Source organism: Phacochoerus africanus, chromosome 2 (assembly GCF_016906955.1).
Source record: "Phacochoerus africanus isolate WHEZ1 chromosome 2, ROS_Pafr_v1, whole genome shotgun sequence".
Taxonomy (NCBI): domain Eukaryota; kingdom Metazoa; phylum Chordata; class Mammalia; order Artiodactyla; family Suidae; genus Phacochoerus; species Phacochoerus africanus.
This window is the reverse complement of record NC_062545.1, coordinates 253,017,370-253,042,511: the sequence shown is the minus strand read 5'-3', so window position 1 is coordinate 253,042,511 and position 25,142 is coordinate 253,017,370. Positions and strand designations below refer to the sequence as shown.

The following is a 25,142-nucleotide window of genomic DNA, read 5'->3' as shown; positions in this document are numbered from 1 at the left end:
TTCACATCCCCTCCCCAACCACCCACACCTTCTGTCTGGCTTTGGCGGAATCTGTGCACAAACCTAGAAACCAAGAAATGAGTGAATGGATAGACTGGAGGAATGGAGGGATGGGCACGTGCAGCCGAGCGTTTCCTAACTGGGGAGAAGGCTCTGGGCCTGGGTGTATGAACGCGCGTTAGCACACGGGTGGGCGTGTCGGCTTGTGTGCAGGGGATCGTGTGTGTTGGTGTATACATACGTGCATATGAGTGTACAGGAAAGTGTGTGGGTGCGTGTGAGCCCGCACATCGCCACAACTGCTGAGTTCCCATACGAGGGGTCGAGCTCCTCGTCTCTTACCCAGCACCACGACTATGTCCGGGTAAGCGGAACCGCTGGGAGCGGTTGGGAGGTGAGTTTCTGCGACGCGGAGGGCGGTTCAGTGTGTTTTGGACCTCGCCCTGGTGGGGTCCAGAGATTAAGGTGTGGACAGGGAGGTTTCCCAGTTCGTTGACTGGCCAGAGCTGTCATGATGCCCTCCCTGATGTGGCAGCCGGTGGCCTAGTGTCGGGGCGGGCGTGTTAACAAAGCCAGCGATGGGGAAGGAGGCAGCTGTTACACCTCGTGGGGCTCAGTCGAGGGGGTGGCCAGCCACCCCCCACTCCGGAGACGTCTGAAATTTCAGCATGTAATCCCCTCCCCCCATGAATATTTAAATAATGTTAATGACCCTTTGAAAACGGACCATCTAGAAATCCTGAGAGAGGACACACACACAGAAACACCCCGCCCAGAAAACAGTATTTTAAAAAGCAAGGCGTTCTCTACAGAGGAAATAGAATATAAATATAGCATAAAGTCAGATGTCTTCAACTGTCCACTAGGCATGACCGATGTTTCCATTTTCCCGGTGATTCTCTCTCTCCAGCTCTGAAAGTCAGAGCCCCTACTCTCCTTCCAATTTCCGACCTCTGGCCTGCTTTCTTCTGAACCAGTGGCCCAAACACGGGGTTCCTCTTCTGAGAGTCAAAGTCACCTGCCAGGGTTTGGTTCTTTTTTTCCTCATCCACAAAGGTCCTTGATTCCCCATACAAGAAATGATAACATGGGGAACTGTCCAGGAAGCCTGTCCAGCTAACGACCTTAAAAATAGCAGCCTCCCAAGAAAAGGCTTATTTCCCATCTGGAGGTTTATTCACACCTTTACTCTAGGGAGGTGGGGGCAGGGGATAAGGGCTACAATGGAGACAACAGCTGTTCTCTTCAGGGTTCCTGCAAGTCTATAGGCTTCTTTTTCTCAGCGTTTAGGAACTGGTTCACCAGCCTTTTTGCATGTTTGTCTCTTACACTACTGAATTTCAATAGAATTTACTGACCAGTGGCCCTAGATTACAGAGTTTCGGCCTCCATCAATTTCCTTCCTCCCTTCCCCCCCCTTCCCTTCTTTCTTTTGCTCCTCATGTCCCTGGCTTAAGGAGTTAAATATGTGGGTGCCCCACATAGTGACCTATTTTTAACATTTACTATCAGGTGAAAACTCACATTGAAATGAACATGTTTGCAGACATTTATTTATATGGACCATAGGCTCTTGAAGGAAAGATTCCAAGATGACAGCAGAGGTGAGACTTTTATAAACAGTATTAGGGCAAGTGCATCATCACTCTGTCTTCCTATGTTCCTAAATTAGAATGTATCATTTATGAATCAAGTTTGTTTCATTGTTAGAAAGAGTACAGCACTTCATATGGACTTTATTCTGAAGTCTTTGCTAAAGCAATGTCAATGTTAATATTAATTTAATATTATTTTAATTATATTTAAAGATAATAAATATAGTATTATATTTATTATCTTTAAATATTAATTACTTCTCTGTTAATATTAATTGTAAAGTTCTGGCACATCCTACAGAAAACTGTTGAGAATATTAATTTAGGAAAAATACATGTTCAATAGATATTAATTTGCAAGAACATTTCCTTCTCTTTCCTCTTATATTAAAGAGGAAGCCATGATTACCTTATGCTTTTTTAATATAAAAGACTTGGTACATACCAGGGCCCAGAAATATTTGTTTAATTTGTTCCATGCAGTCAAGGCAAGGGTATGAACATCTGCCTGTGAAAGTAAAAACTCCTTTAAATTAACCCTTTCTCATTTAGTTCCCCCCTAGGTTGGTGGTCCTCAATTAAGGGTGATTGGAACCCCACCCCCATTACGGGGGGGGGGGAATTTTGGCAAAGTCTGAAGACACTTTTGATTGTCTTCATGGGCATGGGAGTGCTACTGGAATCTAATGGATAGAGGCCAGGGCTGTTGCTAGATATCCGGAAGAGCACCAGTACAGCACCCCAACAGCAAAGGATGACTGCTTCCAAATGTCAAGAGTGCCGAGGTTGAGATATCTTGCCCTGGACCAAAGCTGGGACTAAGGACCACAGATATCAGAACCATGTCTGTGTTTATTAGACATGCATATTCCTGAGCTCCACCTGTCCCTATTCAGTCTGAATCTCTGCAGGGCAGGACCGGGGAAACTGTATTTTAACAGCTCCTAGGTGATTCTTAAGAATCACTGAGAAACACTGGAGATGGGAAAGGCTGGTTTCATTACCCAGGACATGCTATGGGTTCATCACATTGTATGTGTCTTAACATGATAATGTGAAAATGTTAAATGCTTCTTACACTGCTTAGGACACAAAATCTTCTATGGAAAAATTGCTTGGCAGGAGAGGAAATCAGGATTTTTTTTTCCCTATGGCCAAAGTGGACATTTTTGCTTATGGTGTCTCTGCCTTCCTGCCTGCCCACTTTATTTTTATTTTTTATTTTTATTTTATTTTATTTATTATCTTTTTAGGGCTGCACCCTTGGCATATGGAGGTTCCCAGGCTAGGGGTTGCATCAGAGCTACAGCTGCCAGCCTACACCACAGCCACAGCAATGCTGGATCTGATCCACATCTGTGACCTATACCACAGCTCATGGCAATGGTGGATCCTTAACCCACTGAGTGAGGCCAGGAATCAAACCTGAATCCTCATGGATACTAGTTGGGTTTACTAACTGCTAAGCCATGACGGGAACTCCCTGCCCACTTTAAATGGTGCCCTCGAGCAAGAGTGGCCACCAGGGGACCCAAGAAATAGAATGCACTTACTAGAGAGACACCAAAAGCAAAGGTTGGATTTCTGGGAAAGGAGTCAACCTAGACACAGATTGACAGAGCCTCTTCTTTCTTCCCAAGCTTAGAGAAGAATAGAAGCTGAAAAAAAAAAAAAAAAAAAAGACCCACGAGTGACACAGAGAGCTGATCTGAAAACCCAAAGAAGGGGCCATGACTGGTCCATCATAAAAAAAGAATTTGCCATTTCCTCCTCCTTCTAGCAAAGAGAAAGACCAACCAGCATCAGGTGAGTACAATCATCAAGTACTAAGTTTGTCCCACAGAAATTTTTTCTCTGCTAGGAGAAAAAAAAAAAAAAGAGTAGAATAAGATGGAAAAGCAAACAAAATCAACACCAGAAAAGGCTGGCTCACATCAAACCAATAGCCCTAGATCTGGGGAGTGGTGGCCGGGGGGCTTTCTCACCAAGCACCACCATAAGAACATTGGAAAGTTAAGAACAATCCCAGTCCCAAGGGCATTTCCATGGGACCAGATGAACTAAAAAAATCTAAGAGAAGAAACAAATGGGGAAAATATTTGCAACATATAGAACAATGGACTACTATCTCTAAGACGTAAAGAGTTCTTACAAATCAATATAAAAATAGAAGAAAATTACTGTCTAATTGAAAAAACAAACGAGTCATTTAGAGATAAATAAGAACAACCACCCATGACATTTAAGAAAAGATGTACAAACTCTTTGTCATTAAAAAATGAAAGTGAAAATACTGGAATAATGTATTTCAACTATGATATCAGCAATACATAAAATATGAATATCTATTACTGATAAGAATAATGAAAGTTAAATATTGTACATTGTTGAAGGGAATATAAACTATTAATAAATTGGTAAATTTGTTAGACAATTGACTATATCTCTTAAAATTAAAAAAAAAAAAGTTTATATGGTGTTCCCGTCATGGCTCAGCAGAAACAAATCTGACTAGTATCCATGAGGTTCAATCCTGTCCTCATTCAGTGGGTTAAAGATCCAGCATTGCCGTGAGCTGTGGTGTAGGTCACAAACGCAGCCAGGATCTGGCATTGCTGTGGCTGTGGTGTAGGCCAGCAGCTATAGCTCCAATTTGATGCCTAGCCTGGAAATCTCCATAAGTCCTGGGTGCAGCCCTAAAAAGATTAAAAAAAAAAAAAAAAGTTTATACACTTGAACTTGCAATTCACTGTTAGGATTCAGAAGCTTATAAATTCTATGAGTCAGAAGAAAACTGAAGTGGTAGGGAGGAGTCAGTGAATGAGAAATTCTTGATCACAGAGAAGGTCAAAATAAAGACTATTTAATATAAACTTTTAAAGTTGTTTGCTGTGTAATATTGTGACGTGAGCACTTCTGGTAACCCCCAGACCTCTGATAATAGCATTTGTTTGGAGAACCAAAGGCAAGGGCTTATTTATAGTTTGGTAGAGATTGGATGTCAGGCAAGAAGGATGTGTGATTAAGAATTCAGACACGAAGTTCCCAAGAAACTAATCCAACTAGGAACCATGAGGTTTCAGGTTCGATCCCTGGCCTTGCTCAGTGGGCTAAGGATTCGGCATTGCTGTGACTGTGGTGTAGGTCGCAGACGTGGCTCAGATCTGGCGTTGCTGTGGTTGCGGCATAGGCTGGCGGCTACAGCTCCGACTAGACCCCTAGCCTGGGAACCTCCATGTGCCATGGGTGTGTGGCCCTAAAAAGACAAAAAAACAAACAAACAAAAAAAGAATTCAGACAAAATGGGAAATCAGAACAAAAAGTGACCAGGAGAACTAACTCCATCCCACTTGAGTTAACCACTTGACATAAAAACCCATAAAAATAGTGAGATGGACACTATCTCTAACACCTTGTGGGTAAGGGTGCAAATAATTTTAATTTTAATATAAAAGAAACAATTTTCCCCTGCGGGCTGTAGGACCTGGGATGGCCAGCCAACAAACTCCTAGGATTGACACAGATCTTCGGCTTATTTTCTCATTCAGATAGTGGTTTTATGCCATCATCTAGATGTTGTATGTTTATGGATTTCCCCCTTAAGACATTTTTCCACTGACCTCTGATTCTTATAAAAGGGCAAAAACATCATCTGTATTTAATGTAAGCAATTTTGCTTATATTCCTTGGCTTTTCCATAGAAGAGATGATCTATCTATCCATAGACTGTTTTAACAATCAGTGTTCTGAATGAACAACATATAAGACAATCTATGGACAATTTGGTTTTTTTTGTTTTTTTTGTTTTGTCTTTTTGCCATTTCTTGGGCTGCTCCCGCGGCATATGGAGGTTCCCAGGCTAGGGGTCGAATCGGAGCTGTAGCCACCGGCCTACGCCAGAGCCACAGCAACACAGGATCCGAACCTCATCTGTGACCTACACCACAGCTCACGGCAATGCTAGATCGTTAACCCACTGAGCAAGGGCAGGGACTGAACCCGAAACTTCATGGTTCCTAGTCGGATTCGTTAACCACTGTGCCACGACGGGAACTCCGGACAATTTGTTTTGACTTATAGTTGTTTCATCAAAGTAGAAACACCCTTCTCAAGATGTGGTACATATATACAATGGAATACTACTCAGCCATAAAAAAGAGCAAAACAATGCTTTTTGCAGCAACATAGATGCAACCAGACATTCTTACACTACGTGAAGTCAGAAAGAGAAAGACAGATACCATGTGATACCACTTATATGTGGAATCTAAAATAAGGCATAGATGAACCTATCTACAAAACAGAAACAGTCTCACAGACAAAGAGAACAGACTTGTGGTTGCCAGGGGGTGGGATGGGGAGTGGGAGGTGGAAAGGGGATAGACTTGGAGTTTGGGGGTTAATAGATGCAAACTATTACATTTAGAATGGATAAGCAATGAGGTCGTACCGTATAGCATAGGAAACTGTATCCTGTCTCTTGGGATAGAACGTGGTGGAAGATAATATAAGAAAGGGAATGTATATATATATGAATGACTGTGTCACTTTGCTATACAGCAGAAATTGGCACAACACTGTAAATCAACTATACTTTAAATTTTAAAAAGTATAAAAAAGATGTAATAAAAGATAAAACAGAGATCCTGCTATATAGCACAGAGAATTATATCTAATCACTTGCGATGGAACATGATGGAAGATAATATGAAAAAAAGAATGTATATAAATGTATAACTGGGTCACTTTGTTATAAGCAGAAATTGACAGAACATTGTAAATCAACTGTAACAGATAAAAGACAAAATAAATCTAAGGGATAAAAATTTAAAAAAAAACACCTCAAAACCATCTCTTTTCCAGGGTCAGGCCCAGTTACTGAGTGAGGGTCAGCTCTTAAGCCCTTGCATATTAGTGTTTCCCATGCTAGCCCACATTGAGAGCAGCTGGAAACCAGAAAAAAAAAAAAAAAGCAAACAAACAAAAAAGCTCTGGGCAAATTTCCCTAGAAGATCTGGGACTCAGGAATCTGTATTTGTCTAAGCTTCTCACATGATTCTGGGACACAGCCTGGTTTGGGATCCACTTGCAATGGACACAGTTCTCCTCAGACAAGGGAAGGAGAGAGGAAGCAAACTCAGAGGCAGGGACGGCTGTCACATGACAACACTTGGCTCTCGGACCCTGTTTACTCCCGCTCCTGGCCTAGTTTACCATGGCCAGCCTTCCTTCATTTCCTCTCCAGGGTCTCCGGCTTCCTGTGCCCCAGGAAATTCTTTTCCAGCCTATTCCACATTTATTTCCTTTCTCCGCATCCTCTCGCTTGGCCTCTCCTTTGCCAAACCTTCTAACACAAGGAAATGGTGACCTGATGACATTCACCCAACATTTGAGACTTTCTTCCAGAAGACTTTTAAAAACACTCCAAAGAAACATTCCAAAACTCAAAGCAACTTGGGCCCATGTAATTACATTCATTTTGTCTCACATTATAGCTGGACTGTGCATCTTCTCCACATAGACAAAGTGACATTGTGTGTTCAGATGGCCCCTTGTGATAGACATGTAAATGGTACCATTATAAAGAGCAAGGTAGGAGTTCCCATCGTGGCTCAGTGGTTAACGAATCCAACTAGGAACCATGAGGTTGTGGGTTCGATCCCTGGCCTCACTCAGTGGGTTAAGGATCTGGCGTTGCCCTGAGCTGTGGTGCAGGTTGAAGACACGGCTCGGATCTGGTGTTGCTGTGGGTGTGGTGTAGGCCGGCAGGCTACAGCTCTGGTTGGACCCCTAGCCTGGGAACCTCCATATGTCACAGGTGTGGCCCTAGAAAAGACAAAAAATAAAATAAAAAATAAAAAATATATATAAAGAGCAACGCATACAGTGCTCCCAACTAAAAGCACCAATGACATGCAGCAACCTGAAAGCTCTGTATTGGAAAGGGTGGAGGAAAAAGCCTATTTGTGGAGGGGAAAAGCAGGCTGGGGAAGGGACAGAGAGCTTGGAAGACAGTGTCCCCTGTGAGGGAAGGGAGACGAAACAGGTGGGGACCACTGTGGGCCTCACGTCCTCTTTCCAGAGGCCTCCGAGCCTTAGGTGTTCATGACAAGAACGCACTCATGTATTTGGTGATTAACAATGAAGCCCAGGGGCCCACATTCTTTGTTTTTTGGCTGGGAATTTTATGTCATTTCACAATTGAAGCATTTAAAAAATCTAGCTTAACACTCCAGAGTTCATGCCCTCATGGAGACACAGCATAAAATAAGGTATTCTTCAAGCTTGGTGCTACAAACCCAGAATCTGCCAAGTATCCTGGAAGGTCCACAGCAGGTTCACAGATGGGACAATGGAAACGGTGCCCCCAGAGTAGAGGGCGGCTTCTGCTGAGTAAACCCAGGGTGCTGGCTTCTCATTACCCAGCTGTGCCTCAAATACACACCTACCTTTCTTTCCCAGGGTACTTAGTTCCTTCCCAATTTTAGGTAAGATAAGAATGATTTTTTAGGAGTTCCCGTTGTGGCTCAGCAGCAACGAACCCAACTCGTATCCATGAGGACATGGGTTCAATCCCTGGCCTCGCTCAGTGGGTTAAGGATTCAGTGTTGCCATGAGCTGTGGTGTAGGTTGCAGACTCAGCTCAGATCCCTCGTTGTGGTAGCTGTGGTGTAGGCCAGCGGCTACAACTCCAACTGAACCTCTAGCCTGGCTGGGAACCTCCATATGCTGCGGGTACGGCCCTAAAAAGACATTAAAAAAAAAAAAGGGGGTTCCCGTCGTGGCGCAGTGGTTAACGAATCCGACTAGGAACCATGAGGTTGCAGGTTCGGTCCCTGCCCTTGCTCAGTGGGTTAACGATCCGGCGTTGCCGTGAGCTGTGGTGTAGGTTGCAGATGCGGCTCGGATCCCGAGTTGCTGTGGCTCTGGCGTAGGCCGGTGGCTACAGCTCCGATTCAACCCCTAGCCTGGGGACCTCCATATGCCGAGGGAGCGGCCCAAGAAATAGCAACAACAACAAAAGACAGAAAAAAAAAAAAAAAAGAATGAGTTTTTTAGTTTTTCAAAAATGGGACTGTTGCATTTTCCCAGTCATGGTCAAGTGTTTTTCTCAGAACTCCTAAGTACAGGCTGTTAATTTATGGAAAGAACCATCAGGATTTTCAGTTCCATTTGGGGGAAAAAAAGACAAAACTTGACATTTTCAATTCTAGTAAGTCTGATTATCTCAGAGGGGTGGTCTTTGCAGTAGACTCTGACTAACTGGGCAAGTGTTTTAACATGCAGAACAACCCAGTGAGAAAATAGATTTTCTTCTTTTTTTTTTTGCTATTTCTTGGGCCGCTCCCGCGGCATATGGAGGTTCCCAGGCTAGGGGTCGAATCGGAGATGTAGCCACCGGCCTACACCAGAGCCACAGCAACGCAGGATCCGAGCCGCGTCTGCGGCCTACACCACAGCTCACGGCAACGCCGGATCGTTAACCCACTGAGCAAGGGCAGGGACCGAACCCGCAACTTCATGGTTCCTAGTTGGATTCGTTAACCACTACGCCACGACGGGAACTCCCTAGATTTTCTTCTTTCTCTGGTATTAAACCTATGCAATTACTCACCCGGGTAATGCTCTGAAGTACCCAGGTAATGCTATGGGTACGATGGGCAATGCTGTGAAGGCGGACTATCTACACAGAGTGAGTTGATTACTTACCTAAGTCACCATGAAGATTATAAAATGTTAAGACCACTTAGATATGGAGAGTAATAATAAATTCTTCTACAGCATATTAAAAGCCTTGGTTGAGAGGGGACCACGGCCCATGTGAAATCACTTCAGAAACCAGAGTAGTTTATGATAAAGTAGCTTAAGCACACCTGCCCACGGTACCTTTGCAGAGCCTCCAATTCCTGAAATAAAGGCCCTTGTCTCTCCCCTGCTTCCTCTCCTCCTCTCTCTCACTCTTCTTTTCTTCTTCCTCCCGCTCTCCTTTTCCTGCCTTTCTTTCCTATATTTCTCCCTTCTTTCTTTCCTCTTCCTTTTTTTTCCTTTTTTCTTTTTGTCTTTTAGGGGCCACACCAGCAGCATATGGAAGTTCCCAGGCTAGGGGTCAAATAGGAGCTACAGCTGCCAGCCACAGCCACGGCCACGGCCACGCAGGATCCAGCTCATGGCAACGCCAGATCCTTAACCCACTGAGCGAGGCTGGAGATCGAACCCGCATCTTGGTGGATACTAGTTGGATTCATTTCCACTGCGCTGCAATGGGAATGCCCCTCTTTCCTTTTTTTTTTTTTTTTTTTTTTGGCTTTTCGCTATTTCTAGAGCCGCTCCCGCTGCATATGGAGGTTCCCAGGCTAGGGGTCGAATCGGAGCTGCAGCCACCGGCCTACACTAGAGCCACAGCAACGCCAGATCCGAGCTGCGTCTGCAGCCTACACCACAGCTCACGGCAACGCCGGATCCTTAACCCGCCGAGCAAGGCCAGGGATCAACCCCGCAACCTCATGGTTCCTAGTCGGATTCGTTAACCACTGAGCCACAATGGGAACTCCTCCTTTTCTTCTTTTTGGACCACAGCCTAGCTAATTTTCAGAGCAGACACTTCAAACTCCAATACCTTCTGAAGGCAGACAGATGACATAAATGAGTAAAGCTGCCAGGTATCAGAAGCAGTGTGTGATTCCCGTGAAGGGCTGCTAAGTCATTTATAGACTGGCTGAGATAAGACCGGCCAGCACAGAGAGGCAACGGGGTATTTAGAGGGACGGCTGCCGCCACCTGCTCCTGTTTTAGATCAGGCACGTTCCGAACTTACTTAGGATGGGTGAAGATGTATCGAAACGGCAGAGATGGGAATGGGAACCAGGAGGAATATGATATCCCCTGAGGTGTGTTCCTCATTTCACAGACAGCCAAGTGTCAGTGACATCCAGGGTCTCTGGAGCCAGAGGTTAGGGTTCAAATCCTGGCCTGTCGCTTATTAGCTGTGTGAATTGGGGAAGGGTGCTCAGCCCTTCTATCCCTCTGAAGTGTCCCCTGGAAAAGGCCGATCAGGAGACCACCTACCATCTGTGATCGTTGTGAGTGGAAAATTGAGATGATCCTTGTAAAGCTGTAAGCCCAGGGCCAGCAACAATGGTCGTTGTCATCAGTGAAGGCAACTGAATCCTTGATGGGGGGTAGGACTTACACAGACTCACCAGCGCCAATGCAGTCAAGGTTAGGACTCAAACCTAGGCCTGCTCACTCCTGGTTCAGGGCTAATGTCTTTGCTGTAACCTTATTTTCCTTGGCATTTTGATTATTTCTAAAGAAAACGTTAAATAACAACAATTATGTGGCATGGTGAAAAGAAGCTCTGGTTAATCTGGTTTTAAGGCCAGAGTCATATCTATGGCCCACCTCCAGCAGCCTTGGCAATAAGGCCAAACAAGTGCAAAAGCTGCACTTACCATCAGTATAGGCAGGATGGCTGTGCCGTCGGCATGGTTACGTGTCCACCATCTCTAGCATAATAGCCTAGAAATGTTTTCCTCTCAGCCTTTTGCCTGGGGTTTTGCTTTGAGTTCTGTTAAAACCTCCAGCTCATTCTCAATAATCTGGCATACTTTGCAAACAGGAGATGTTTCCGTGGACCTGAGTGCCTGAAAGGGGAAGTGAAGGCTTGACATTGACACAGATGTGTGCTGTGGTTTGTGGCCACTCTCTGAAGGGGGTCCCTATCAGGGACTATCCAGAGGGCCTACTTCCTACAAGAGTGGGGAACCATCCTACCCCCGGGGCAGGGAGAAATGAGCCCCAACTGCCTGCCCCCTCTTCTCCTAACCTTATGCTTCCATTTTGTCTGGGTTGGGACAACTCAACTGGCTCAGGATCCACCAGCTCTTTCATGCCTTCTACTCAACGCTCTGCTCTTTCCCTAGAAGGCCCTTCTCACCAGTCATGGCTATTGGACTCCTTCCCTTCGAGCCTGCCCCCAAGGCTGCTGTTCCCTGGGGCTCCATCCACCGTCTTCTTCCCTTACTCCTATTATCCTGACCAATGCCTCCCACAGAGACTCTCTATCCAGTGCAGCCTAGAGTCTTACCCAGGACTCAGCATCTTCCCTTGAGCACCCATCAAACACACATGCTCCAACTCAACTCCTTACCAGCCTCCTCCCACTCATCTTCCCTGTATGTCATGACTCAAGGGTCCCACAACTCCCATGGTCACCCCTGCCCTCTTCCTCACTGTGGTCAAGTGACTGAGATCCCTCTTACTGTCCCCATTGCTTCTGCCCAGGCCACTCCTTCCTCCTTTCCTATCTGGACTATTCGGTGGTCTCTTAACAGAGCTCTCTGCCCTTGGCCTCTCCCTCATTGCCCACCTTTCACAATTCACCTGAGTTAGCTTCCCAAACAGGTCTCCAATGGCTCCTCTTGCCAAAATGGAAATTCCTTATCATTCAATCACTCATCCACTCAACAGATATTTAATAAGCTTCTCCCAGGGGTGAGGCCCCATTGTCAGTGCTGGGCATGTGGCAGTGAACAAAATCAAATGCCTTCTCTCTCTCATCCTCGAGCCCCTGGGCCTGGAGGTGGGTTGGGTGTTCTCCCTGCTTGTTGCCGCTTCCTCCAAACCACGGTCCTCCTTTCTCAATAAAAGCCCCCTTCCTCATTGCCTGAAGATTTTAGCATCTGTCACTCTCTCCAACAATATTCTGTCCAGCAACATTCCAGTTATCAGTCTTAATGATTATGACATCCGTGTGGATAAGTGTCCCAATACCTCTTAGATTTAAAATTTTTTTGTAACTATTATTGTTCTCTGATTTCAGCCATCCACTCCCATAGTCCCATCCTAGACCTTGTTATTACCAACAACTGTGCCCTTTAATCTCAGTTTCAAACATCCTCTTCACTAACCACCACTATTTCTGCTGCTGTGCCAATGCCAATAATTCTCCAACTCCATGACCAAGGCCAATCCGATGATTCTATTAGGCGTCATTGTTCCTCATCCTTCCTGATCCCATTCTCTCTTTATGTCGCTTAGATCCCACACTCCATCCCCTTGTGTACACTCTCAACTCCTTGTCTCTCTCCCTTGGTCATAGGCACCCTGTAATCAGTGACCCTGGCTCCATCCAACACTTCATCCATTCCACATCTGCACTCACATACTGACATGATTAGAGAAAAACACACAACCATCTGGCGAGTCTCGCTTTAAATGATCACTCGCTTTAAGTGGTACCTGGAAATGCTATTCACATTTCCCCAGTCTGTTCATGCCCCTACTCTTGGGATGACTTTGGACACCTTCTCCTTTCCCCTTACAGGCTCCTTGTCCCATGCCACTCTCTTCTGATGACCTGGCCTCCCATCTCACTGAGTAAGTAAGAGCAATGAGATGACCTTCCCTCTTGTGACTCTGAGCACCTGTCCCTGACCCTGGCTAAGGCCATCTCCTGCATTTGCCCTGGAGCCCGTCCCTTCTCACCTCTTCCAGGACATGGCTCCAGCCAAGGGTATCCTCTCCTGCAACACAAATTTTCTCTTGCCTCATCAAATCTGCTGTAATTTCTCCCACTTTAAAAAACTTCTCTTAACCCAGCAGCCTTCTGCAGCTAGCCCTCAACTTTCTTTCTCCCTTAGAGTAAATAGACCTAAAAGATATTGCTTCCATTTCCTGCCCCCATGATCCCATTCTTTTGTCCCCATCACCCCACGGACAGAGCATCAGAGTCATCATGACCTCCTGCTGAGCTGCCAAACCCAATGATCATTTCTCAGAACTCATCTTACTCAACCTTTCTGCAGGATTTGACAAAGATGGTCAGACACTTTTTTTTTTTCCTTTTTAGGGCTGCACCTGGGCATACGGAAGTTCCCAGGCTAGGGGGTCAATCAGTGCTGCAGCTGCCAGCCTACACCACAGCCACAGCAGTGCCAGATCCAAGCCACATCTGCCACCTACACCACAGTTCACAGCAATGCTGAATCCTTAACCCACTGAGCAAGGCCAGGGAGCGAACCCGCATCCTCATGGCTACTAGTCAGGTTCCTAACCTGCTGAGTTACAATGGGACCTCCATCAGTCACTCCTTTTTGAGATACTTCTTCCATTTGGCTTCCCAAATACCCTTCTCTCTTGGTTCTTCTCAGAGCTCACTAGCCATTCCTTCTTGGTCTCCTTTTCTTCCTTGTCTTCCAAATCTTTTATTTAGGCTAATCCAGGGCTTGGGTCTTGTCTCCTTCTTTTCTTCTTTCCCTCTGTGGTCCCATCCCATCTTGTGGCTTCGTACTGATGAACCCCAAATTTCTATCTCAGCCTGCCCTCTCCCCAGAACTTCAGACTCACACATGACGTCTCCACTTGGGTGGCTAGAACTTAACAAGCACCCAGCAAATTTCTGATTTCCTCCTCAATCTGCTCCTCCCATAGTCTTGCCCACTTTATCAAAGACAGAGTCCATCCTTCTAGTCATAGCCATGTCACTCCCATCTGACAACATTCCGATTTATTTTTCTCCAAATCACTTTATCACCTTGATATACTTGCTTGTTTTTGTTTTTGAGTCTTGTCTATCTCTCCTTATTAAAAAGTAATCTGCATGTGTACAGGAGTATAGTCTTCTTTGTTAATTTCCAAATGCCCACAGTTTGGTCTGAAGTAGGCTCTAAGGAAGATTTGTTGAATAAATGAAAGAACCACCCCCCCTCCACACACACCCCCAAAGGCAAATGCCAGATAATACAAAATAAGATAATTGGAAAGAAAATCAAAGGCCAATTGAGGTAAACAACAAGGTCCTACTCTATAGTGCAGGGAACTCTGTTAAATACCCTGTGATAAGCCATTAAGGGAAAAGAATATGAAAAAGAATGTATGTAAGAATATGAAAAAGAACATACACACATGTTTAACTGAATTTGTGAACTGAGCACAAATTAACACAACACTGTAAATCTATACTCCAATAAAAAAAGTTTTAAAAGCTCAATGGAATTAATCCATGAGCTATTAGAAATATATTATTGTCAGGAGGTGGTAATTGTTAAAAAAAAAAAAAAAGCAGGGGGAAGACATGGATATTGATGGCAGTGGGGAGTGGATATTATTTTATGTAATACAGTTGAGAAGAGGCACTTTAATGGGGTGATAGTTGAACAGAGAACTGGGAAAAGGGAGTGGGCCATGTGATATTGAAGGGAAAAGCATTCTAGCATAGGGAACAGCAGATTTGGAGACTATGACCAATCATGTGTGGAGCTTCCAGGAGGCCTTTACAGGTGAGGACAGGTAGATGAAGGAGGGTGGCATAAATGAGCTCAGAAGGGAAGCAGGCCATGGAGTTCCCATCATGACTTAGTGGTTAACAAATCCAACTGGAAACCATGAGGTTGCAGGTTCGATCCCTGGCCTTGCTCAGTGGGTTAAGGATCCGACATTGCCGTGAGCTGTGGTGTAGGTTGCAGATGTGGCTCGGATCCCGCGTTGCTGTGGCTCTGGCATAGGCTGGCAGCTACAGCTCCGATTCGACCCCTAGCCTGGGAACCTCCATATGGCACAGGAGTGGCCCAAGAAATGGCAAAAAAAAAAAAAAAAAAAGAAGGGAAGCAGGCCAGGCCAGATCATGAGGACCCTGTAAGCCTTCATAAGTACTTTGGGTTATTTTTTTCCTGAATGAGATGTGAACCCAATCATTTATTCTATTTTCCTCTTTTTTTTTTTTTTTTTTGGCTACAGTGTGCAGTGGCTTGATGTGGGATCTCAGTTCCCAGACCAGGAATTGAACTCGGGCCACAGCAGTGAAAGCACATTGAATCCTAACCACTAGACCACCAGAGAACTCCTGTAATCATTTATTTTAAACAGATAAATAGCTTGATTTAAGTTATTTAAAGATCACTGTAGCAGCTGCTGTATGAGGGCTGTGCTATGGGAGGGTGGGGGGATGGGGGGGCAGAGGGAGGGGAGGGGGAAGGAGTGGTCAGGAAACCACTTAGAAGCTATTGTAGTAATCTGGGCAAGAGGTGACAATGGCTTTAACTAGGATGGTCAGGGTGCAGTGGGGATAGTAATGGTGGGATTCGATTCCAGACATAACTGGAGGAAACAGATGCACCAGGCACATGGCACAAAGCATGGCACTTAGAGGGCATTTGACACCTATTTATCAGATGCCGGCCCATATACGTCTCATTCTCATTACAATAAAATGTTCTTTTTAAGTTAAAAAAAAAATCCCCATTTGATCATTTTTCTAAGAAATCTCTTTTCAACAAAATACCACCTCACCAAAAACAAAGCTTTTAAAAGTACACTGGGTAAGGTCATTCTTGAAGTTTAGGTTAAAAAAAAAAATATGTACTTTGAAAACACTAAACAAACTAGATTTTCCCATAAGACAACTTCCAAGAAGAACTTAGTGTTTCATATGAAAGGATCACACTGACCCTTAAAATTCTAACATTTATCATGGGTGAGTTCAGTTGGCCTTTCTTTTTTCTCTTCTATTATCTGTGGCATTCTTTTCCCTTTAACTCCTTAATTACAAAAACAGCTCTTTTCAGACACGTCACTTGCACAAAGAATGTGTGGCTGGAAAGTTATTGATTCCTCTCCTGAGGAAAGCAGACTCCGTGGCCTTTTCTCTGCTATGGAGCTGAACTCCAAGTGAATGGCTGGTTGTGAAGTTAACTGGCTCAGCATCTCAGCAAGAAAAGGAAGAGCATGTATAGATCACAGGCAAGAGGTGGTCCAGAGTCAGGGATGAGAGGATGTGCTCTGGGGGCCAGATCCTCATCCCTAAGTCTGGGTGGGATCTTCCACAGGTTACTTTACCTCCCAGTGCCTCAGTTTCCCAGCCTTTTAAATGGGGATAATTATATAGTGTCTGTATCATGGCTTTGTGATGAGCACTGGTTGAGTCAATGCTTATAGAGGCCAGAGAACATACCATTTAGATTCTCAGTAGAAGGCAGCTATTTGTTATTATTCATCTGTGCTGGTCTGTTGCTCTGAAACTTCCCTGTGGTCAGTCCAAAGAGTCAGAGAGTCTTAGATCAGAAGAATTTTTGACTAATTTTTTTCTCTTAGGGAATTACAGCTATTTTCCTGCCATTAAATTTTTAAAAATTGAAGTATAATTGATTTACAATGATTCAGATATATAGCAAAGTGATTCCTGTATATATACACTTCAGATTCTTTCCCATTACATGTTATTATAAGATATTGAATATAGTTCCCTGTGCTATTATACACTAGGTTGTTGCTGTTTATCTTACACATATATTTTATATATTTTATATCAATTTTATCTATTTTATATAGATTATATCTGTTAATCTCAAATCCCCAATTTATTCCTCCCCACCCTTTCCCTTTTGGTAACAAGTTTGTTTTCTATGCCTGTGAATTTACTTTGTTTTATAAATAAGTTTGTATCTTTTTTTTAGATTCCACATATAAGTGATAGCATAGGATATTTGTCTTTGTCTGTCCTCTCATTAAATTTTAATTAAAATATGGAGTTTCCATCATGGTGCAGCGGAAACGAATCCGACTAGGAACCATGAGGTTGCAGGTTCGATCCCTGGCCTTGCTCAATGGGTTAAGGATCTGGCATTGCTGTGAGTTGAGGTGTAGGCTGGCAGCTGTAGCTCCAGTTAGATTCCTAGCCTGGGAACCTCCATATGCTATGGGTGAGGCCCTAAAAATAATAATAATAATAATTAAAATAACTTCTCATTTATAAAAGAAATACTCCTTCGTACAAAAAGCAATAACTGTAGGCTCTGGAATGTTACAGACCTAGGCCTGAATCCAGGCTCCACTCTTCAGATTTTGTGACTTTGGAAAAGTCACCTTTTCAAAGCAAATAAACAAAATAAGGGTCCCTATTTCATGGTGCAGCTGTGGGTGTTCAATGAAATAGCACAGTGTCTGACCCTTAGTGAATGCTGGGAAAAAGACAGGGAGCGAGTAGAGAGGGAAGGAAAGAAAGAAGGAAAGGAGGAAGGAAAAAGGGAAGAAGAGAAAAAGAGAAGGAAGAAGAGTGAGAGAGGAGAAGAAAATAGGAAGAGTGGGTCAAAGACTATTAAGGATAAGAAAGTTAGGGAGTTCTCGTCATGGCGCAGTGGTTAACGAATCCAACTAGGAACCATGAAGTTGTGGGTTCGGTCCCTGCCCTTGCTCAGTGGGTTAACGATCCGGCGTTGCCGTGAGCTGTGGTGTAGGTTGCAGACGCGGCTCGGATCCTGCGTTGCTGTGGCTCTGGCGTAGGCCGGGGGCTACAGCTCCGATTCAACCCCTAGCCTGGGAACCTCCATATGCCGTAGGAGCAGCCCAAAGAAATAGCAGAAAGACAAAAAAAAAAAAAAAAGTTAGATAAAACCCATATGGAGGAAATAGGTTTATTTTAATAAACTGTCAAAATTACTATGAAAATGCTTAGAAACAGGATGCATATTTTTATCTGAAAAAGAAAAAGATTCTTTGCCTCTTTTGCAATGCCGTTTCTCTTAAGAGGGATTTTCCTATGTCACGCAGGGGATAAACTTAATATAAACTTGGAAATTTTCTTCATATTTGGGTTCCGTTAATATTTTCTTTGTAGAAACCAACACATTAAGGGTAATAAAAATAATAATTCTTTGTGGATGAATGTTTGTCTATTTCTCAACTTAAATAAGCTTTTATTTTCAAAAATCCAAAGGATTTATTGCCCTTAAGTTGAAAAATCACCCACAGAATTTGAACTTGTTTAAATATGGTATACCACATATAAAAGCATGCAACACAACATTCAATCATGTTTTGTCTTTTTTTTTAACCTAAAAGTTAGGAAATGGTATATAACATAGAAATACAGATATCTTAGGCAAAACTAAAAGAAGAAACGGCCCAAGCTCATGCATGGAAGGTAAAGTGAGCGCCTAATAAATATTTCAGGACATCTGTAGGCTAAATTATCTCCAGATTCAAAGAAAGGTCTATTTATTCACTGTAAGCCCAGCTATCCTTATTTATTGAAGAGCCATCAGTTTTTATCATATTCATGAATCACTGCAGCAGAATGATAATGAAAAATGTAATCAGAATGTTGATAGGATGAAAACCCAAGGGCAAGCCTGAAAAACAACCAAATCTCTGGGATGAAAATCTAATCTTCTCCCACCAGGCAAACTACACTTTTGAATTTGTAGAACAAGTGCAAACACAACTGCATAAAAGCTCCCTTATTGATCAGGGGCTGTGAGACCTACTTTATCTGTTTGCATAAGAGCCATCACCACTTTGTTCTACGGGGGAAGCACAGTTGTTAAGAACAAGGGCTGCCTGGTTCAGTCTGGGCTCGGAGCCTTGGCTGTGTGCCCTTGGACAAGATACCTCGTGTCTCTGTTCCTTTTCTTCCCCTGTAAATTGAAGATACTCATAGTACCCCATCCATAGGGTGTGGTCAGAATTAAATGATAGGATACCCTAAGCAGGCAAAGCCTGACACACGGCAAATTCTCAGTTTAGGCTAGCTATTATTCTCATTACTTGCTTTTTCAAAAACTGAAATTCACTAGAAAACTTACCATAAGAGAGATCAAAACGCACAGTCTGAGAATATGAGACTGATCCATTATCCTACCAGCTAGCCCAGATCCCTTTGGGAGAAGGTATGGGGATGGTAAGCTGCTGGTACCTTTTTCTTTTCAGAAATACACATGATAACGTTGAGCCAAAATAAATACATCTCCACTGGCTCATTTCTGAAGAAGCAATTGTTGCAGCAGTGGTGAGCTCAAATGACACCCAAACAGCCCAACTCCTGGTGTATAAATCTCTTAGCATTGAACAGCCTGTTTTCCTAGCCAATGAAGCAATCACCTCGTCTGAGCATCATTTTCTTTTTTAAACGTCACTAACACGTGTGTCAGATTTTCTCCATGTTAACTACTATTTTTCACTGCAGCAAAAAAAAGCAAGGAGGAAGGTTGTTGGAGGATGGGAAGAAGAAAGATACAGAAAAGGCAGGGAATTGATAATTTACTGAGTGGAACACTAGGTGCTCCCTTAAACAATCTTTTACTTTTTTTTGTATTTTATTCTAGGGCTGCTCCAGCAGCATATGGAAGGTCCCAGGCTAGGGGTCGGATAAGAGCTGCACCGGCTGGTCTACGCCACAGCCACAGCAACTCAAGATCCGAGCTGCATCTGCAACCTACACCATAGCTCATGGTGATGCAGGATGCTTAGCCCACTGAGCGAGGCCAGGGATCGACCCTGTGAACTCATGGATACTAGCTGGGTTCATTACCACTGAGCCATGACAGGAATTCCTCCCTTAAACAATCTTAAGTGCTTACATAACGAAGCAAGATCTTTTTGCCCATGAATCCAACAGACATTTCCTGAGAATCATGCTAAAGATGTATGTGATACTGGACGTGTTCAAGAAGAGCAAAACCTATTGTAAATGGCCATGGGAATAATTTGTTTTTCAAGAATCACTTGGGGCCATTCCAAACCTCTCCAGATGTTAATGGTAATTTATTCATAAATTAACTGGACAGGCAACATCTCACCACTAACCAGTCAGCAACCTTCCCAAAGCACCAAAGACCTTTGGTTTCTGCCAGTGGGTTCTGCTTTTGGGCTGCTTGCCTTTGTGCTATGGGAAGTCACAGATTTGGGGAACTGCAAATGAGCCCTGCTTCAAAGCTAAATTAGATTGGGGCAGATCATTCATCAGAAGACAGGCTTATCTGCCAAAGGGCTCTTGACATCCAGGACAGAGACTATTCCAGAGCTTTGCATCATTAGTCGCTCCCACCCTTGAAACGCTAGAAATGTACTTTGGAGGAAATGCACCAGTGTACTCAGGAAATACTTGTGAATGCGTCAGAACTTTTACTGGGAATATCCAGGCCAGTGTCATCTATTTCAGGAGGTGACCACCCAGAGAGAAGAGAAATTTACCAAGCAATAGAGCTGATAAAAGCACAAGAATATTTCATCAACATTTTAAAACGGGACAATGAAGCTATCGGCAGAAAATGAAACCAGTGATAGCTCAGCTAAAATTACAATCCCTAGAATCGGCTTCAGAAAAATCATAATATGCCCAGATTGAGGAAAAGCTTTTTTTTTTTAAGAGAGACCCACCATTCGGACACAGAGTTTCCCATAGTTTCATTTCATAGAGAAACTCTTGAGGTACAGATCTTAGCATGGGTCACGTTTGGAAGCCTTTATTTCTAGACACACATACACAACATGTGTATCAGGAGAGACCCATCGATAGGTTATCAATATATTGTGTAAACTGAACCCACCTATCTGTCTGATTTAAAGTTTAATATAATAAGCTTAATATAATATATTGTCATGCTGAAATGCATAGTCATAGTAAAACAAAAACAAAACAAAAAATCCCAAACCACAGTAATCAAATGCATTAAGCTTTTCCTTTTACCTTCTTTATAATACCCCTCATGCCTACAGCTGCCAGACTTAGCAAATTAAAATACAGGACAGCTAGCAAAATCTAAATTTGAATAACCAATAAACAGTTTCTTAATAGGTCCCATGCAGTATCTGGAACAGACCACTACTAAAAAAAATTACTCATTGCTTATCTAAAATGCAAACCAAACTGTGTGTCCAGTATTTTTATCTGGCAAAACTACTTCTGCCTCATCATTGGAGCTCCTCTGCTTGGGCTTATAGTAAAGTGAATTTACATTCATCAGTACCCAAACAGAGAGGTTTTAAAGTGTCTCTTCACCAGTTCCAATGCTCACTTTGCGATCTCAGACAAGTTATTTCACTTTCCTGAGCGACAGTCACCACATCTGCAAAAGAGGATTAATTAGGAGTTCCTCCTTTGCAGGGTAATTTTTTTTTTTTTTTATAATTGCTTTTTAGGGCTGCACCTGTGGCACGTGGAGGTTTCCAGGCTAGGGGTTGAATTGGAGCCACAGCCATAGCCACACCAGATCCAAGCCACGCCTACGACCCACACCACAGCTCATGGTAATGCTGAGCAAGGCCAGGGATCGAACCCGCAACCTCATGGTTACTAGTTGGATTCATTTCCACTGCGTCACAACAGGAACTCCTACAGGGTCATTCATGCAACTCTATGAGATGATACATGTCAGGTCCTAGCACTGTACTCAGCTCATAGCCAATGCTTGAACAATATTACCTATGATTGTTAGGAGGAGAGCAAGATGCATAAATCAACCAGCACAGAAGCAGGTACCTGAGATCTTTCATTTGCTGGAATATTCCTTATCTATATGTGTATAATGAGAGCTATCAATTGTGACTTCACTTATTTGACCTTCATTTTATTTGACAAATAGAGGGGGTGACACGCAGGACTAATAATAACCAATAGGGGTGCACCATATGACAGTATACACCAGGGCCTTTCACATCCAGTTCCTGGTAGTCATGGAAAAATGCGTATTTAATAAAGAAAATCAAGACAGTGATTCTCGAAGAGAGGTATGGCAAACATTTAGCCATTTAGTTAGTCCTGGTGTGTCTCCCATCCCCCACTGCCAATCCTCTTAGAGATCCACCACGCCAAATAGTTTCAAGGATTTAAAAAAAGTGCAATAAAATACTTCCTTTGGCGAGGAAGCAAATTTAGAACAGTCTTTGTAGGTACCCAATGTAGAAAGGACTTCTGGTCCCAAATGTGTCTTTTTGTCCAGGGTTCTGCGCAAACAATCCTCGGTGTTGTCATCCGCAGACACAAAGGACCACTGGTCAGCACTGCTGGCAACGGGAGGCCCCAGCAGAGTGGCTTTTTTAAAAGCCACTTCCAAAGCAATCTGTAACCTGTGGCCTCTATTCACCACCGGAAGAGTCTAAATGCTTTTCCCCTTTTGTAACTGAGAACATCTGCCCTTCCAGGAGAACAATTCCCCCGCCAGCAGTAAGTTTTACATACAGAGAAGAAACATCCTCTTTTTCTGTGGCTTTCCCATGTCCTTAGTTAGGAAATGTGCCCCTTTCAAATGGTTTAACAGCCAGAACCTCCAACTTGCCTAACTGCTACCCATCCTGTTGCCTAAGCACTACTGAAAAATATCGTATATGTGGTTAAATCAATTACATAAGGAGGCCATTAGACAGCAGTGGCTCTACTGCCATGGAGACGCCCCCCACCCCCACCCCCCAGCAAACCAAAGTTTAATCTTTTAAATGCCTAAGGTCACAAAATCAAAATGCTAAAGACAACCAATCACGAATGGCCAATGAGGCTTTAAGTTATCGCCAATTGAACAATTTCTTTTCATTGTTTCCATCTTTTCTGTATAAAAGTCTCTCCACAGCTCCTGTGGGCAGAGCACTCCTAACCCCTTCCGCTGGTGCCACCCAATTTGAATGGGGTTTTGCTCAAATACATTCTTTAAAAAAAAAAAGTTTGGGGTGCAGAGATCGAATCCAAGCCAAAGCAGTGACAATGCCTGGTCCTTAACCCACTGGGCCAACGGGGAACTCCTCAAATACACTTTTAAATGATTAATATGCTTCAGTTCTTTTTTGCTTTTTTTACGGCCACACTTGCAACATATGGAAGTTCCCAGGTTAGGGGTTGAATGGGAGCTGCAGCTGCCAGCCTATGTGACAGCTACAGCAACCCCAGATCGCCACATCTGTGACCTATGCCGCAGCTTGCAGCAATCCTTAACCTGCTGAGCGAGGCCGGAGATCGAGTCCAAATCCTCACAGAGACTTCGTGAGGTTCTTAACCCACTGAACCACAACGGGAAGTCCCGTTTTATCTTTTAGCAATGTAACTAAGTACAAGGTTTCTTTCTGAGAAAAAAAGAATCCAAAGTATGTACTAGAATTTTCTGTGCTCCTTTTTGCAAATACTTAGTTTTTATCTCTGTATATACAACAAGAGAGTAAGGTAAAGATGGCATTTGGGATTTAACTGGTGTTTTTAAGATGGCAGCCAAATCCCATTATTTTGGCCCAAGAGATATTTCTTTTAATATAGATTGGCATATTTTTAACATGGATTGATATAGTTGTGTACAGTCATCAAATAAACAGAGTTCAGGACAACAATGCGGACCCAAACAGATGCACTTGGGGGCTCTAGCGAAGACCCAGTTGAATAAAGGCGATGCTGAGTATCTTTTCACTGCCTTATTGGCCATTGGCCTGAAGCGAATGTTTTAATGGCTTTGCTCCCTTTATTTGCTGCAGGGTGGGTTCTGTTGTTAAATTCTCCACCACACAGAGGTGAAAGAAACATGGATGAACCTCAAGAAAGAAGCCGACATAAAAGACCGGACGTTGTATGATTCCATTTACATGAAATACACAGAACAGGCAAATCTGTAGAGAAAGAACTCGCTTAGGACTGGAGGCGAAATGAAGCCTGATAGGACATAAGAAGGATCTTAGGGGAGTGATGAAAATATTACAAAACTGGATTATGGTGCTGGTTGGGAAATTTACTAGAAATTATTGCATACTTAAATGTGTGAACTTTATGGCATGTAAATTATGTACTTCAGTTAAGCTTTTTTTTTAAAAAAGGAATGCTGAAAAAATGAACTGTGACTCAGAGGTTCTAACAGGTAAAAAAACAAATGAAACACTGAGGAAAGTAGCATAAGAACAGACAACTAGGAATTCCTGTTGTGCCTCAATGGGTAAGGATCGGACTTGTCTCTGAGGATGAATGTTTGATCCCCGATCCCTGGCCTCACTCAGAGGGTTAAGGATCCAGGGTTGCTGCAAGCTGTGGCATAGGCCTCAGCTGCAGCTCTAGTTCAACCCCTAGCCTGGTAACTTCCATGTGCTACAGGTACAGCCATAAAAAGGAAAAAAAAAGATAACCAACAAGGACCTACTGTATATAGCACAGGAAACTATACACAATATCTTGCGATTTGGTTTTTTTTTTTTTTTGCTTCTTTTTAGGGCTGCACCCACAGCACATGGAAGTTCCCAGGCTAGGGGTTGAATGGAAGCTACAGCTGCCAGCCTACGCCAAGCCACAGCAACATGGGATCCAAGCTGCGACTGCGACCTGCACCACAGCTCATGGCAATGCTGTATCTTTAACCCACTGAGCAGGGCCAGGAGTTGAACTCGCATCCTCATGGATACTAGTCAGACTCCTTTCCGCTGCACCACAATATCTTGTAACAACCTCTAATGGAAAAGAACCTGAAAAAGAAAAATATATATATATACAAACATACATATATAACTGAATCACTGTGCTGTACACCTGAAACTAACACAATATTGTAAATCAACCGCAATTAAATATCAAAGGAAGGAAGGGAGGGAAGGAAGGAAAAGAAAGAGAGAGAAAGAAAGAAGAAAGAAAGAGGGAGGGGAAGGGAAGAGAGGGGAAAAGGAAGAAAAGGAAAGGAGGGAGGGAGGGAGAGAGGAAGGGAGGAAGAAAGTAGCATAAGAGAGAGAAGCAGAGAGGGAGGCCTAAAAGACAGGCCCTGGGGTGAGAACTCAGGGAGGAGGTTTGAGGAAGGCCAGGCAACCCGTCCTTCTTAACTG

At 43.5% G+C, this 25,142-nt stretch overlaps 1 protein-coding gene and 1 long non-coding RNA gene across 6 annotated transcripts in view; one reads left to right on the top strand and one right to left on the bottom strand.

Moving 5' to 3' along the window:
- The window catches only part of PALM2AKAP2 (PALM2 and AKAP2 fusion), a 366,754-nt gene that overhangs the window by 127,319 nt on the left and 214,293 nt on the right, over positions 1 to 25,142 (bottom strand). The window lies entirely within an intron of this gene.
- On the top strand, positions 22 to 24,348 carry LOC125120230 (uncharacterized). Of its 2 annotated transcripts, none has more exons than XR_007133286.1 (3): positions 22 to 394; positions 3,236 to 3,401; positions 23,820 to 24,348. It is a non-coding gene; the product is annotated as an uncharacterized LOC125120230 (long non-coding RNA). The 2 variants fall into 2 exon arrangements; XR_007133287.1 differs by lacking the exon at positions 23,820 to 24,348 and adding an exon at positions 15,333 to 15,367.